Raw genomic sequence first — 16,369 nt, forward strand, 5'->3', positions numbered from 1 at the left:
TTTGTTCATTTGCAATATTTTTGACTGTAGTCTATTTCAAGTTTAGTGTGCCTGGTGGTTTTTCATTCTATGGTCATCTCCCTGTTGTCGTAGCAGAAGGACACATAGACAAAAGCTATGTAGCCCTGAGGGAAACACTGATTCAACACACACATACATGCTGGTTAAGTGTGCCATGAATTCTAAATAAATCACATACCGTGTCACCAGCATAGCACCATCACACCACCACCTCCATGCTTTTACAGTGGGAAATACACATGCGGAGATCATCCATTCACCCACACAGCATCTGTTCATACATACAGTTGAAGTCGGAAGTTTACATACACTTAGGTTGGAGATATTTTTCAACAAAACTATAGTTTTGACAAGTCGGGTTAGGACATCTGCTTTGTGTATGACACAAGTCATTTTTCCAACTGTTTACAGACACATTATTTCACTTATAATTCACTGTATCACAATTCCAGTGGGTCAGAAGTTTACATACACTAAGTTGACTGTGCCTTGTAAAATTCCAGAAAAGTATGTTATGGCTTTAGAAGCTTCTGAAATGCTAATTGACATCATTTGAGTCAATTGGAAGTGTACCTGTGGATGTATTTCAAGGCCTACCTTCAAACTCAGTGTCGCTATACTTGACATCATGGGAAAATCTAAATAAATCAGCCAAGAACTCAGAATTTTCTTTTGTAGACCTCCACAAGTCTGGTTCATCCTTGGGAGCAATTTCCAAACGCCTTAAGGTACCACGTTCATCTGTACAAACAATAGTATGCAAGTATAAACACCATGGGAACATGCAGCTGTCATACCGCTCAGGAAGGAGACACGTTCTGTCTCCTAGAGATGAATGGTGAGAAAAGTGCAAATTGCCCCAGAACAGCAGCAAAGGACCTTGTGAAAATGCTGGAGGAAACCGGTACAAAAGTATCTATATCCACAGTAAAACAAGTCCTATATCGACATAACCTGAAAGGCTGCTCAGCGAGGAAGAAGCCACTGCTCCAAAACCGCCATAAAAAAGCCAGACTACGGTTTGCAACTGCACATGGGGAGAAATATTGTACTTTTTGGAGAAATGTCCTCTGGTCTGATGAAACAGAAATAGAACTGTTTGGTCATAATGACCATCGTTATGTTTGGAGGAAAAAGGGGGGAGGCCTGCAAGCCAAAGAATACCATCCCCACTGTGAAGCACGGGGGTGGCAGCATCATGTTGTGGGGGTGCTTTGCTGCAGGAGGGACTGGTGCACTTCACAAAATAGATGGCATCATGACATCAACATCTCAAGACATCAGTCAGGAAGTTAAAGCTTGGTCGTAAATGGGTCTTCCAAATGGACAAGGACCCCAAGCATACTTCCAAAGTTGTGGCAAAATGGCTAAAGGACAACAAAGTCAAGGTATTGGAGTGACCATCACAAAGCCCAGACCTCAATCCTATAGAAAATTTGTGTTGGCAGAACTGAAAAGGCGTGTGCGAGCAAGGAGGCCAGCTCTGTCAGGAGGAATGGGCCAAAATTCACCCAACTTATTGTGGGAAGCTTGTGAAAGGCTACCTGAAACGTTTGACCCAAGTTAAACAATTTAAAGACAATGCTACCAAATACACTCAATTAGTATGTTAACTTCTGACCCACTGGGAATGTGATGAAAGAAATAAAAGCTGAAATAATTCTCTCTACTATTAATCTGACACTTCGCATTTTTAAAATAAAGTGGTGATCCTAACTGACCTAAGACAGAGAATTTTTAAATGTCAGGAATTGTGAAAAACTGAGTTTAAATATATTCGGCTAAGGTGTATGTTAACTTCCAACTTCAACTGTGTATCTCTATCGCTCGCTCACTCTCACTACATGACCAAAAGTATGTGGACACATGCTCGTCATTCCAAAATCATAGACCTTAATGTAGAATTGGTCCACCCTTTGCTGCTATAACAGACCACACTCTTCTGGGAAGGCTTTCCTCTAGATGTTGGAATATTGCTGAGGGGACTTGCTTCCGTTCAGCCACGAGCGTTAGTGATGTCGGGCACTGATGTTGGGCGATTAGGCCTGGCTCACAGTCGTCGTTCAATTCATCCCAAAGGTGTCTGATGGGGTTGAGTACAGGGCTCTGTGCAGGCCAGTCAAGTTCTTCCACACCGATCTCGACAAACCAATTCTGTATGGACCCCGCTTTTTGCACGGGGTCATTGTCATGCCGAAACAGGAAAGGGCCTTCCCCAAACTGTTGCTACAAAATTGGAAGCACAGAATCATCTTGAATGTCATTGCATGCTGTTGCGTTAAGGTCTCCCTTCACTTGAACTAAGGGGCCTAGCCCCATACCATTATTCCTCCTCCACCAAACTTTACAGTTGGCACTATGCATTGGGGCAGGTAGTGTTCTGCTGGCATCCGCCAAACCCAGATTTGTCTTTCGGACTGCCAGATGGTGAGCGTGATTCATCACTCCAGAGAACGCTTTTTAGCCACACATTGCATGGATGTGTGCTCACTTTTATACACCTGTCAGCAACGGGTGTGGCTAAAAATAGCCGAATCCACTAATTTGAAGGTGTGTGTCTGTGTCTCACTGTCAACTGCGTTTATTTTCAGCAAACTTAACGTGTAAATATTTGTACGAACTTAAGATTCAACAACTAAGACATAAACTGAACAAGTTCTACAGATATGCGACTAACAGAAATGGAATAATGTGTCCAAATCAAAAGTAAGAGTCAGTATCTGGTGTGGCCACCAGCTGCATTAAGTACTGCAGTGCATCTCCTCCTCGTGGACTGCACCAGATTTGCCCGTTCTTGCTGTGAGATGTTACCACGCTCTTCCACCAAGGCACCTGCAATTTCCCGGACATTTCTGGGGGGGAATGGCCCTAGCCATCGCCCTCCAATCCATCAGGTCCCAGACGTGCTCAATGGGATTGAGATCCGGGCTCTTCGCTGGCCATGGCAAAACACTGACATTCCTGTCTTGCAGGAAATCACGCACAGAACGAGCAGTATGGCTGGTGGCATTGTCATTAGAGGTCGACCGATTATGATTTTTTTTTTTCGATTATTGGAGGACCGAAAAAGCCGATACCGATTTAAAAAATAAATAAATAAATAAATAAAATAAATAAAAAATAATAATAATATATATATTTAATGACAATTAGAACAATACTGAATTAACACTTATTTTAACTTAATATAATACATCAATAAAATCAATTTAGCCTCAAATAAATAATGAAACATGTTCAATTTGGTTTAAATAATGCAAAAACAAAGTGTTGGAGAAGAAAGTAAAAGTGCAATATGTGCCATGTAAGAAAGCTAACGTTTAAGTTCCTTGCTTAGAACATGAGAACATATGAAAGCTGGTGGTTCCTTTTAACATAAGTCTTCAATATTCCCAGGTAAGAAGTTTTAGGTTGTCATTATAGGACTATTTCCCTCTATACCATTTGTATTTCATGAACCTTTGACTATTGGATGTTCTTATAGGCACTTTAGTATTGCCAGTGTAACAGTATAGCTTCTGTCCCTCTCCTCGCTCCTCCCTGGGCTCGAACCAGGAACACATTGACAACAGCCACCCTTGAAGCAGCGTTACCCATGCAGAGCAAGAGAAACAACCACTCCCAGGCTCAGAGCGAGTGACGTTTGAAACGCTATTAGTGCTCGCTAACTAGCTAGCCATTTCACTTCGTTTACACCAGCCTCATCTCGGGAGTTGATAGGCTTGAAGTCATAGACAGCGCAATGCTTGATGCACAACAAAGAGCTGCTGGCAAAACGCAAAGAAAGTGCTGTTTGAATTAATGTTTAAGCGCCTGCTTCTGCCTACCACCGCTCAGTCAGATACTTAGATACTTGTATGCTTGTATGCTCAGTCAGATGATATGCAAGGCAGGACACGCTAGATAATATCTAGTAATATCAACCATGTGTAGTTAACTAGTGAGTGATTGATTGATTGTTTTTATAAGATAAGTTTAATGCTAGCATACCTTGGCTTACTGCATTCGCGTAACAGGCAGTCTCCTTGTGGAGTGCAACGAGAGAGAGGAGAAGCAGGTCTTTATAGCGTTGGACTAGTTAACTGTAAGGTTGCAAGATTGAATCCCCCGAGCTGACAAGGTGAAAATCTGTCATTCTGCCCCTGAACGAGGCAGTTAACCCACCGTTCCTAGGCCGTAATTGAAAATAAGAATGTTCTTAACTGACTTGCCCAGTTAAATAAAGATTAAAGCTGTAAAAAAAAAATGACCAAGTTATGAAAACTTGAAATTGGCCCTAATTAATCGTCCATTCCGATTAATCGGTCGACCACTAATTGTCATGCTGGAGGGTAATTGAGATTGCCTGTAATGACAATAAGCTCAGTCCGATGATGCTGTGACACGCCACCCCAGACCATGACGGACCCTCCATCTCCAATTCGATCCCGCTCCAGAGTACAGGCCTCGGTGTAACGATCATTCCTTAGACGATAAACGCAAATCCGACCATCACCCCTGGTGAGACAAAATCGCGACTCGTCAGTGAAGAGCAATTATTGCCAGTCCTGTCTGGTCCAGCGACGGTGGGTTTGTGCCCATAGGTGACGTTGTTACCGGTAATGTCTGGTGAGGACCTGCCTTACAACAGACCTGCAAGCCCTCAGTCCAGCTTCTCAGCATTTTGTGGACAGTCTGAGCACTGATGGAGGGATTGTGCATTCCTGGTGTAACTCGGGCAGTTGTTGCCATCCTGAACCTGTCTCGCAGGTGTGATGTTCGGATGTACTGATCCTGTGCAGGTGTTGTTACATATAGTCTGCCACTGCGAGGACGATCAGCTGTCCGTCCTGTCTCCCAGTCTTAAGCGTCTCACAGTACGGACATTGCAATGTATTGCCCTGGCCACATCCACAGTCCTCATTTCTCCTTGCAGCATGCCAATGGCACGTTCACGTAGATGAGCAGGGACAATGAACATCATTCTTTTGGTGTTTTTCAGAGTCAGTAAAAAGGCCTCTCTAGTGTCCTAAGTTTTCATAACTGTGACCTTAATTGCCTACCGTCTGTAAGCTGTTAGTGTCTTAACGACCGTTCCACAGGTGCAAGCTCATTAATTGTTTATGGTTCATTGAACAAGCATGGGAACAGTGTTTAAACCCTTTACAATGAAGATCTGTGAAGTTATTTGGATTTTTACAAATTATCTTTGAAAGACAGGGTCCTGAAAAAGGCATGTTTTCTTTTTTAGCTGAGTTATATATATCCACACGCACGCACTACCGTTCAAAAGTTTGGGGTCACTTAGAAATATATTTTTCTTTGAAAGCGAAGCAAATTGTTGTTCCATTAAAATAACATAATTGATCAGAAATACAGTGTAGACATTGTTAATGTTGTAAATGACTATTGTAGCTGGAAATGGCTGATATTTATATGGAATATCTACATTTACCAGCAACGATCACTCCTGTGTTCCAATGGCACGTTGTGTTCACTAATCCAAGTTTATAATTTTAAAGGGCTAATTGATCATTAGAAATCCCTTTTGTAATTCTGTTAGCACAGCTGAAAGATGTTGTGCTGATTTAAAGAAGCAATTACACTGGCCTTCTTTAGACTATTTGAGTATCTGGAGCATCAGCATTTGTGGGTTCGATTACAGGCTCAAAATTGCCAGAAACAAAGAACTTTCTTCTGAAACTCGTCGGCCTATTCTTGTTCTGAGAAATGAAGGCTATTCCATGAGAGAAATTTGCCAAGGAACTGAAGATCTCGTACAACGCTTTGTACTACTCCCTTCACAGAACAGCTCTAACCAGAATTGAATTAGGAGTGGGAGGCCCTGTTGCACAACTGAGCAAGAGGACAAGTACTTTAGAGTGTCTAGTTTGAGAAACAGACTCCTCACAAGTCCTCAACTGGCAGCTCCATTAAATAGTACCCGCAAAACACCAGTCTCAACATCAACAGTGAAGAGGTGACTCCGTGATGCTGGCCTTCTAGGCAGAGTTGCGAAGAAAAAGCCATATCTCAGACTGGCCAATTCAAAGAAAATATTAAGATGGGCAAAAGAACAGACACTGGACATAGAAAGATTGGAAGAAAGTGTTATGCACAGATATATTTAAGTTTGTGAGATGCAGAAAAAATGAAAAGATGCTGGAGGAGTGCTTGATGCCGTCTGTCAAGCATGGTGGAGGCAATGTGATGGTCTGGGGGTGCTTTGGTGGTGGTAAACTGGGAGACTTGTACAGGCTAAAAGGCATCTTGAACAAGGAAGGATATCACCCCATTTTGCAACGCCATGCCATACCCTGTGCTTAATTGGAGCCAAATTTCCTCCTACAACAGGACAATGACCCAAAGCACAGCTCCAAACTATGCAATAACTATTTAAGGAAGAAGCAGTCAGCTGGTATTCTGTCTATAATGGAGTGGCCAGCAGTCACCGGATCTCAACCCTATTCAGATATTGTGGGAGCAGCTTCACCGTATGGTACGTAAGAAGTGCCCATCAAGCCAATCCAACTTGTGGGAGGTGCTTCAGGAAGCATGGGGTGAAAAATTTCAACAAATTGACAACTAGAATGCCAAACGTCTGCAAGGCTGTAGTTGCTGCAAATGGAGGATTCTTTGACGAAAGCAGTTTTGAAGGACACAATTATTTTTTAAATTCAAAATCATTATTTATAATCTTGTCAACGTCTTGACTATATTTCCTATTCATTTTGCAACTAATTTCTTGTATGTTTTCATGGAAAACAAGGACATTTCTAAGTGACCCCAAACTTTTGAACGGTAGTGTGTGTGTGTGTGTGTGTGTGTGTGTGTGTGTGTATACACTGCTCAAAAAAATAAAGGGAACACTTCAACAACACAATGTAACTCCAAGTCAATCATACTTCTGTGAAATCAAACTGTCCACTTAGGAAGCAACACTGATTGACAATAAATTTCACATGCTGTTGTGCAAATGGAATAGACAGCAGGTGGAAATTATAGGCTATTAGCAAGACACCCCCAATAAAAGTGTGGTTCTGCAGGTGGTGACCACAGACCACTTCTCAGTTCCTATGCTTCCTGGCTGAAGTTTTGGTCACTTTTGAATGCTGGCGGTGCTTTCACTCTAGTGGTAGCATGAGACGGAGTCTACAACCCACACAACTGGCTCAGGTAGTGCAGCTCATCCAGGATGGCACATCAATGCGAGCTGTGGCAAGAAGGTTTGCTGTGTCTGTCAGCGTAGTGTCCAGGGCATGGAGGCGCTACCAGGAGACAGGCCAGTACATCAGGAGACGTGGAGGAGGCCGTAGGAGGGCAACAACCCGGCAGCAGGACCGCTACCTCCGCCTTTGTGCAAGGAGGAGCAGGAGGAGCACTGCCAGAGCCCTGCAAAATGACCTCCAGCAGGCCACAAATGGGCATGTGTCTGCTCAAACGGTAGAAACAGACTCCATGTGGGTGGTATGAGGGCCCGACGTCCACAGGTGGGGGTTGTGCTTACAGCCCAACACCGTGCAGGACGTTTGGCATTTGCCAGAGAACACCAAGATTGGCAAATTCGCCACTGGCGCCCTGTGCTCTTCACAGATGAAAGCAGGTTCACACTGAACACATGTGACATACAGTGCCTTGCGAAAGTATTCGGCCCCCTTGAACTTTGCGACCTTTTGCCACATTTCAGGCTTCAAACATAAATATATAAAACTGTATTTTTTTGTGAAGAATCAACAACAAGTGGGACACAATCATGAAGTGGAATTACATTTATTGGATATTTCAAACTTTTTTAACAAATCAAAAACTGAAAAATTGGGCGTGCAAAATTATTCAGCCCCCTTAAGTTAATACTTTGTAGCGCCACCTTTTGCTGCGATTACAGCTGTAAGTCGCTTGGGGTATGTCTCTATCAGTTTTGCACATCGAGAGACTGAAATTTTTTCCCATTCCTCCTTGCAAAACAGCTCGAGCTCAGTGAGGTTGGATGGAGAGCATTTGTGAACAGCAGTTTTCAGTTCTTTCCACAGATTCTCGATTGGATTCAGGTCTGGACTTTGACTTGGCCATTCTAACACCTGGATATGTTTATTTTTGAACCATTCCATTGTAGATTTTGCTTTATGTTTTGGATCATTGTCTTGTTGGACGACAAATCTCCGTCCCAGTCTCAGGTCTTTTGCAGACTCCATCAGGTTTTCTTCCAGAATGGTCCTGTATTTGGCTCCATCCATCTTCCCATCAATTTTATCCATCTTCCCTGTCCCTGCTGAAGAAAAGCAGGCCCAAACCATGATGCTGCCACCACCATGTTTGACAGTGGGGATGGTGTGTTCAAGGTAATGAGCTGTGTTGCTTTTACGCCAAACATAACATTTTGCATTGTTGCCAAAAAGTTCAATTTTGGTTTCATCTGACCAGAGCACCTTCTTCCACATGTTTGGTGTGTCTCCCAGGTGGCTTGTGGCAAACTTTAAACTACACTTTTTATGGATATCTTTAAGAAATGGCTTTCTTCTTGCCACTCTTCCATAAAGGTCAGATTTGTGCAATATACGACTGATTGTTGTCCTATGGACAGAGTCTCCCACCTCAGCTGTAGATCTCTGCAGTTCATCCAGAGTGATCATGGGCCTCTTGGCTGCATCTCTGATCAGTCTTCTCCTTGTATGAGCTGAAAGTTTAGAGGGACGGCCAGGTCTTGGTAGATTTGCAGTGGTCTGATACTCCTTCCATTTCAATAGTATCGCTTGCACAGTGCTCCTTGGGATGTTTAAAGCTTGGGAAATCTTTTTGTATCCAAATCCGGCTTTAAACTTCTTCACAACAGTATCTCAGACCTGCCTGGTGTGTTCCTTGTTCTTCATGATGCTCTCTTCGCTTTTAACGGACCTCTGAGACTATCACAGTGCAGGTGCATTTATCCGGAGACTTGATTACACACAGGTGGATTGTATTTATCATCATTAGTCATTTAGGTCAACATTGGATCATTCAGAGATCCTCACTGAACTTCTGGAGAGAGTTTGCTGCACTGAAAGTAAAGGGGCTGAATAATTTTGCACGCCCAATTTTTCAGTTTTTGATTTGTTAAAAAAGTTTGAAATATCCAATATTGTTACATGTTGTTACACTTCATGATTGTGTCCCACTTGTTGTTGATTCTTCACAAAAAAATACAGTTTTATATTTTTATGTTTGAAGCCTGAAATGTGGCAAAAGGTCGCAAAGTTCAAGGGGTCCGAATACTTTCGCAAGGTATTGTATTTGACAGAGTCTGGAGACGCCGTGGAGAATGTTCTGCTGCCTGCACCATCCTCCAGCATGACCGGTTTGGCGGTGGGTCAGTCATGGTGTGGGGTGGTATTTATTTGGGGGGCCGCACAGCCCTCCATGTGCTTGTCAGAGGTAGCCTGACTGCCATTAGGTACCGAGATGAGATCCTCAGACCCCTTGTGAGACCACATGCTGGTGCGGTTGGCCCTGGGTTCCTCCTAATGCAAGACAATGCTAGACCTCATGTGGCTGGAGTGTGTCAGCAGTTCCTGCAAGAGGAAGGCATTGATTCTATGGACTGGCCCGCCCGTTCCCCAGACCTGAATCCAATTGAGCACATCTGGGACATCATCACCAAGGATCTCTCTGTACTTTGCTCCGTTCATCTTTCCCTCGATCCTGACTAGTCTCCAAGTCCCTGCCGCTGGAAAAACATCCATACAGCATGATGCTGCCACCACCATGCTTCACTGTCGGGATGGTGCCAGGTTTCCTCCTGTCATGTGCCTTTTACTGAGCAATGTCTTCCATCTGGCCACTCTACCATAAAGGCCTGATTGGTGGACTGTTGCAGCGATGGTTGTCCTTCTGGAAGTTTCTTTCATCTCCACAGAGGAACTCTGGAGCTCTGTCGGTGACCATCGAGTTCTTGGTCACCTCCCTGACCAAGGCCCTTCTTCCCCGATTACTCAGTTTGGCCGGGGGACCGTCTCTAGGAAGAGTCTTGGTGGTTCCAAACTTGGAGGCCATTGTGTTCTTGGGGACCTTCAATGCCGCAGAATGTTTTTTGGTACCCTTCCCCAGATCTGTGCCTCGACACAATCATGTCTCGGAGCTCTGTGGCCAATTCCTTTGACCTCATGGCTTGGTTTTTGCTCTGACATGCACTGTCAACTGTGGGACCTTTATATAGACAGGCTTGTGCCTTTCCAAATCGTGTCCAATTAATTGAATTATACCCCAGGTGAACTCTAATCAAGTTGTAGAAACATCTCAAGGATGATCAATGGAAACCAGATGCACCTGAGCTCAATTCCGAGTCACATAGCAAAGGGTCTGACTACTCATTTGTATTTTTTTCTTTGTGCTAGTTAGAGGATTGTGTAGAGCTTTTATTGCTTGATAGTTTATCAATTTGAACTGTTTGTTTTGTATAGGCAGTAGTGGATTGCAGGTTAGCTGGTAGAGCTGCGAGTCTTAACTCTAGCTTGGCTAGTGAGATTCACATACTGTGGAGAGGAAGAGAGTAGGGAGGGATCCTCGGAGGATACACTCAAATGGAAGGAGAGCGATAAGAGGGCCAAAAATACTTGAGGGATATACAAACAATACGAGGGAGAGAGGCGGGGGGGTGGGTTCTCATTATATCCTCTCTGCTTTATGCTAAGCCCTCCCTCTGTGCTGTCATTAAATATTAGAATGAGTGAGTAAGGCTAAACGCTAGCATAGAGTGGGGGGGGGGCATGCAACAGTAGCTCCTCACAGTATATCACAGCTAGCCAGCCCCTCCTGTCCTCCCCCTGTTCCTCAACATTGATATCAACAACTGCACTAGGGCCATGTTGTTTTTGCAGTATTCCTGGTGCATGGAGTAGACAGCTGATACTATAGAAGGCAGAGTGCCGACAGGAGTGTGTAACCATATCCTACACACCATGCCTTGTGCTCAACGAACCATGGGGAGCGTGGTCACTGTGGTAACCTAGAAACCTGACAAGCTTCAGGCGTGCGTGTATGTTTCTGTGAGGACAATACCTTGGAAGCAGTAAATATCTAGATTCGCTGAATGACTTTACTCTTTTTATTTCCAACCCCTATGGGGCTGGCAGTGAGCCGCATGAACGAAAAAGGCACCCACAACTCTATACTGTATCACAAGCTCAGTGTAAAAGTTGCCTTTAGCCACAGATCTACACAATGATATCACATTACCTTGCCTCTACAGACTCATTTTCTACAACCTAGGAAAAGCCACAGGGGGTGTCTGAGCTCACTGGAGCTTTGTAGTAATGAGATTGCTTTTCATTTTGCCGGCACTACCGTCTAAGCAAAGTGTCGGATGTTATAGTCTGTGCTGTGAATACAGAGAGTAGAAAGAGTGGAAATTAGGTGAGGGAAGGAAGCAAAGATCAAATGGCCACCCATCACCCATCCTGCAGTCATAGGGGGAGAAGGGGTGGACAAGGGGAGGCAAGTGAGGACAAAATCCCTAAAGTGACCACCCCAGTCTTCCCAATGATGGTGTTCTTGCTCCAAGGTCAGTTTTGGATTTCCCCCCTAATGCTAAAAGCTAGGATTTGAAGATCGATCCATGGTGATAGATCTGATCCTAGATCTGTGGTTAGGGACAACTTGATCCTTCTCCTCAGAGGAAGATGTGTTATAAAGGAGGCCATCTGTCGTGGGGTTTAAAGGATTATGGGTAAATGAGTGTAGGAGGTAGAGGTTGCCTCTTACCACTGGTCCAGGGTAAGGTATTATTTAATCAGCCTAATGGTTTAGGTTAGGTTGGGGTGTTAAATAACCTGATCTTAGATCAGTGGCTAATAGCAACGTCCATTCTGCGTTTCCTGTGTCTTCGTGGGTGGGGCCTAACCCTGTCCATACCGCTGGTAAACAGCTACTGCCTGTCGCTACGGATACCGATGTCTTTCTGTGGATACCGTGCGTGTGTGTGTGTGCTGTCAGATGGTAGAGTGAGGATGTTATGATGGCCACCAGGCCTGTGGAGGGGTCTGCATGTGTGTTTACGTTGTATTTAATTTGTAGTTATTTGGAATACATAGGCGTGTAAGAGTGGTCACATGGTATTGTGTGTCTGTCTTTAGGAGGGTGACTGCCACAAGGGCCAGGGGCTAAGGGGCAGGCAGGATGATTGGCTGGATGGGATCTCTGATCAACAAACACTGGCACGACCGAGATCGAGACAAAGAACACTACTACAAACAGGACCACATTCCCTTCGGAATCGCACAAAGGGTATGGTTTCATTCAGGGACACAGGGTTGGTTCTCAGGTTTTGTGAAGACTGAAGGTAAATTCTGATACACACATACTATGGGAGGGTAGATGGAGGCCCAGAGTATGGTCCAGTTCATTTGGTGCATCTCCGTAGTCTGACCTGAAGACACATGACTGGTGACAGCAACTCCGTGGATTAGGCATTTTCTTTTCGCTGTCCAGTTTCATCACATCAGTCAACATGAAGGAAATAACATGAGGAAAGGAAAGGAAGACCCATTAGACTTGAGATCCATCCATGGGCTCTGGATTCCAGATAGACCCTGTTTGGACCAAGGACAGAACTTAGTATAGTCCTGTGGCTATTTTAACACTTTTTAAAAGAACTCTGAGGGCCTTTTGTACGGTAAACCTCTGTTCTGGATATTCTGCTGTGGTAAACAGTACATTGATGAACACACACACTTGCTGAAAAATGTGTGTACAATAGAACACAAGGAACGGTGTGTACAGTACTTTGGGGAACTTCCCGCTGTGCGAGATTAGACTAGCCAATACAGCGGTCCTGGACTGGACCCGCTGACCCACCACCTCTCCGACAGAACAGTCAACTCTGGGTTATGGTCAATACAACCACACACACACGCGCACACACACGGGCTCAACCAGACTGACCACATGATCCATGACAATGACTCTTCAGTGGTCACAGATTCACCCAATCATGGGACCAAACACATGCAGGTGTGAGTTTGACGTTTCTGCAAGGTTCTTTGTGCAGGCATTGCTATATTTGCACACTGGGTGCATTCACATGTATTGTATCCCCCTCTAATGTGTAGCTTGAATGGAGTTGAATAGTGTCGAGTAATGCATTGATGTGGCTTGTGTGTGTGTGGTGGGAGTGTTACGTATACTGTAGTTGAATAGTGTTTTATTACTGTGTTTGTGTGGTGGTGTAGTACAACAAGGAGTATAAGAGACAGTTTAGTATTGGGTAACGTGTTTAACTGCTCAGTGTAGGCTATTCTGGGTGTGGGGTAATGTAGCTCCTGTCTTGAGTCTCACTCTTTCGCTGATTTGCTTTAAGGTCGGACCAGTCTGTGTGGGGCTGTGAGCTGTAAACTGGTCATCACTGTCGGTATAATCTTATTGGTCAGTATTGACCAGGTTGAGGTCAGTCCTGTATAATCTGATTGGATTGAACCTCGTGCCCCAGCTCAGACCAGGGATCAGGACAAGGGAGAGTCTGGAAGGCAGTGGGTTGGCGGAATAGGAAGATGTTCTGGTCCATTTGGGACTGGGGTGGTGATGGAGCCACCAGAATGGCCTGACAAAGGTTAAATAAAAATAAAGACAGGCATTTCGTTAAGGCCAATGTCCCGATGTCATTGCCACATGCAGTACATACTTGAATGTGCTACCTAACCTCCAACTGTCCAGTGCCCAGTTTCTCGATATCGATGGAACTTAGGTTTACGAGTGTTTAAAAAAAAAAAGAAAAAAAAAATTAAGATTCATCTTTCCTACAACTGCCGAAGATGTAACACCACACAGAGAGAACGGTCGCTAATTGCGTCGTTGGAACGGTCGCTAACTACTCGCGCACGTCTGCATGGCCAGGCGCTAAAATAGAAATTAGTTCTATTTGTGACCCTCAATGCGCTGGAAGTCCGGCCTCTCCCATCTCCTCATTGGTTTTTAGGAGCATATAAACGCGTGGGTGATTGAAAGATTAACTGAGGTCCGCACTCCTGTCAGTTGTAGTAACGCACTGTAAAGTTGGTTGCCAACTGTCATGTGAAGTAAAAAGAAGTCTGAAGGAAGGAGGAGAGATGATGAGAAATGAATTCTGTTTCCCTTTTTATCTGTGGATTAATTGTCGGAGTAGTGGACCTTGTGCATTTCAGGTAAAATAACAACCCAATGTTTATATCCCAGGACAAATTAGTTAGCAACAGTAAGCTAGCTAGCTAAATTGACATAGATGTTTAATGCTTCTTGACCTGTCCCCAAATGTATATTATTGGTTCAGAGTTTGTTTTGATATTTCAACTTGCGTGACCGGATCGCTTCTGATGTGGGTGAACAAAATCAACGTGTGTTCAATGGCACATGCGGATGCACGCTCGGTTCCGGTTTTGTCAGCATGTTAGCTGTTCTACAAGTGGCCTGATTCAGGCAGGCGTTAGATTACGAGCGGCCTGAAGTGCAACGTTAATAATGATGGTTTTGGGAAGGTTCTAACTATGAACTTAGCCAACCAGGGCCCAGTTTCCCAAAAGCGTCTTAAGGCTAAATTTCGTTACAACCTTCAAAGGAGAATCGTTAAATCTCCGAGCTATTTCCCAAAACCATTGTTTTTAAAGTTGATTTACCGACTAAAGCTAAGTGCGTTGTTGGATGCATTTTAGCCCTTCTGTGTCACTTTGGGATGCTGGCCCATGTGACGCCAATGCTTCCCACAGTTGTGTCAAGTTGGCTGGATGTCCTTTGGGTGGTGGATCATTCTTGATACACACCAGAAACTGTTGAGCGTGAAATACCTAGCAGCGTTAGCAGTTCTTGACACACTCAAACCGGTGTGCCTTGCACCTACTACCATACCCCATTTAAATCCATCTACAACTTGCCCGTTTACCCTCTGTATGGCACACATACATAATCCATGTCAAAATTCTTCTTTAACCCGTATCCTCCCTTTCATCTACACTGATTTTGAAGTGGATTTAACAAGTGGCATAAGGAATCATAGCTTTCACCTCGATTCACCTGGTCAGTCGATGTCATTGAAGGAGCACACCTGCTCCTAATGCTTTGTACACTCAGTGTATTTCATGATATGTAACGTGTGCTCAATGATGTGCAAAATCTGAGATTTGGTGCATTAGGCTAGAATAAATCCCCTCAGTATTTGCAGCCAAATACAATGCCTTCAGAAAGTATTCATACCTCTTGACCTATTCCGCATTTTGTGTTCTCACCCGTCATCCACACACAGTACCCCATAATGACAAAATGAAAATGTGTTTTTAGACATTTTTGCTGATTTATTGAAAATTAAATGCAAAAACCTAATTTACATACAGTACCAGTCAAAAGTTTGGACACCTACTCATTCAAGGGTTTTTCTTTATTTTTACTGTTTTCTACATTGTAGAATAATAGTGAAGACATTAAAAGTATGAAATAACACATGGAATCATGTAGTAACCAAAAAAGTGTAAAACAAATCAAAATATATTTTAGATTCTTGAAAGTAGCCTTCCATTGCCTTTGACAGCTTTGCACACTCTTGGCATTCTCTCAACCAGCTTCATGAGGTATTCAACTGGAATGCATTTCAATTAACAGGTGTGCCTTGTTAAAAGTTAATTTGTGGAATTTCTTTCCTTCATAATGAGTTTGAGCCAATCTGTTGTGGTCATCCCTACTGCCTCTGATCTGGTGGACTCACTAAACACAAAAGCTTTGTTTGTAAATTATGTTTGAGTGTTGTGTGTCCCTTGGTTTAGTGTCCTTTAGTTTATTAATTCGACCATTTAAAAAAAACAAGCACACACAACTTAAAAGCCATACATGCACATGAATAAAATCATCGAGCCACTGTCCCTGGCTATCCGTAAATAAATACAAATATAAAAAAAATTGGTGCGGTCTGGTTTGCTTAATATAAGGAGTTTGAAATGACTCATACTTTTGATACTTAAGTGTATTTAAAACTGAATACTTTTACTCAAGTTAGTATTTTACTGGGTGACTTTTACTTTTTTAGTAGTCATTTTCTACTAAGGGATCTTTACTTTTACTCAAGTATGACAATGTGGGTACTTTTTCCACCTCTGAATGTTGTTGACCCATCTCCAGTTTTCTCCTATCACAGCCATTAAACGCTGTAACGGTTGTAAAGTCACCATTGGCCTCATGGTGAAATCCCTGAGTGGTTTCCTTCCTCTCCGGCAACAGAATTGGGAAGGACGCCTGTATTTTTGTAGTGACTGGGTGAATTGATACACCATCGAAAGTGTAATTAATAACTTTACCATGCTCAAAGAGAGATTCAATGAGTGTGGCTACATGCACACAATAATTTGATTATTGTGAATAGTCAGATTTATATAATAGTTAGATT

The 16,369-nt window shown here is 43.5% G+C and overlaps 1 protein-coding gene across 6 annotated transcripts in view; it reads left to right on the plus strand.

Moving 5' to 3' along the window:
* The window catches only part of LOC110506284 (kinesin-like protein KIFC3), a 65,549-nt gene that overhangs the window by 22,164 nt on the left and 27,016 nt on the right, over positions 1-16,369 (plus strand). Inside the window, exon 1 of one of the 6 annotated variants that reach the window (XM_036964288.1) lies at positions 12,237-12,255. The exons of the other annotated variants lie outside the window; for them this stretch is intronic. The gene's annotated coding sequence lies outside the window, so the exon portion shown is untranslated. Of the gene's footprint in view, positions 1-12,236; positions 12,256-16,369 lie in introns of those variants that run through there. 6 annotated transcript variants of the gene reach the window in all.

This window comes from Oncorhynchus mykiss, chromosome 26, assembly GCF_013265735.2.
Source record: "Oncorhynchus mykiss isolate Arlee chromosome 26, USDA_OmykA_1.1, whole genome shotgun sequence".
NCBI classification, from domain to species: Eukaryota; Metazoa; Chordata; class Actinopteri; order Salmoniformes; family Salmonidae; genus Oncorhynchus; species Oncorhynchus mykiss.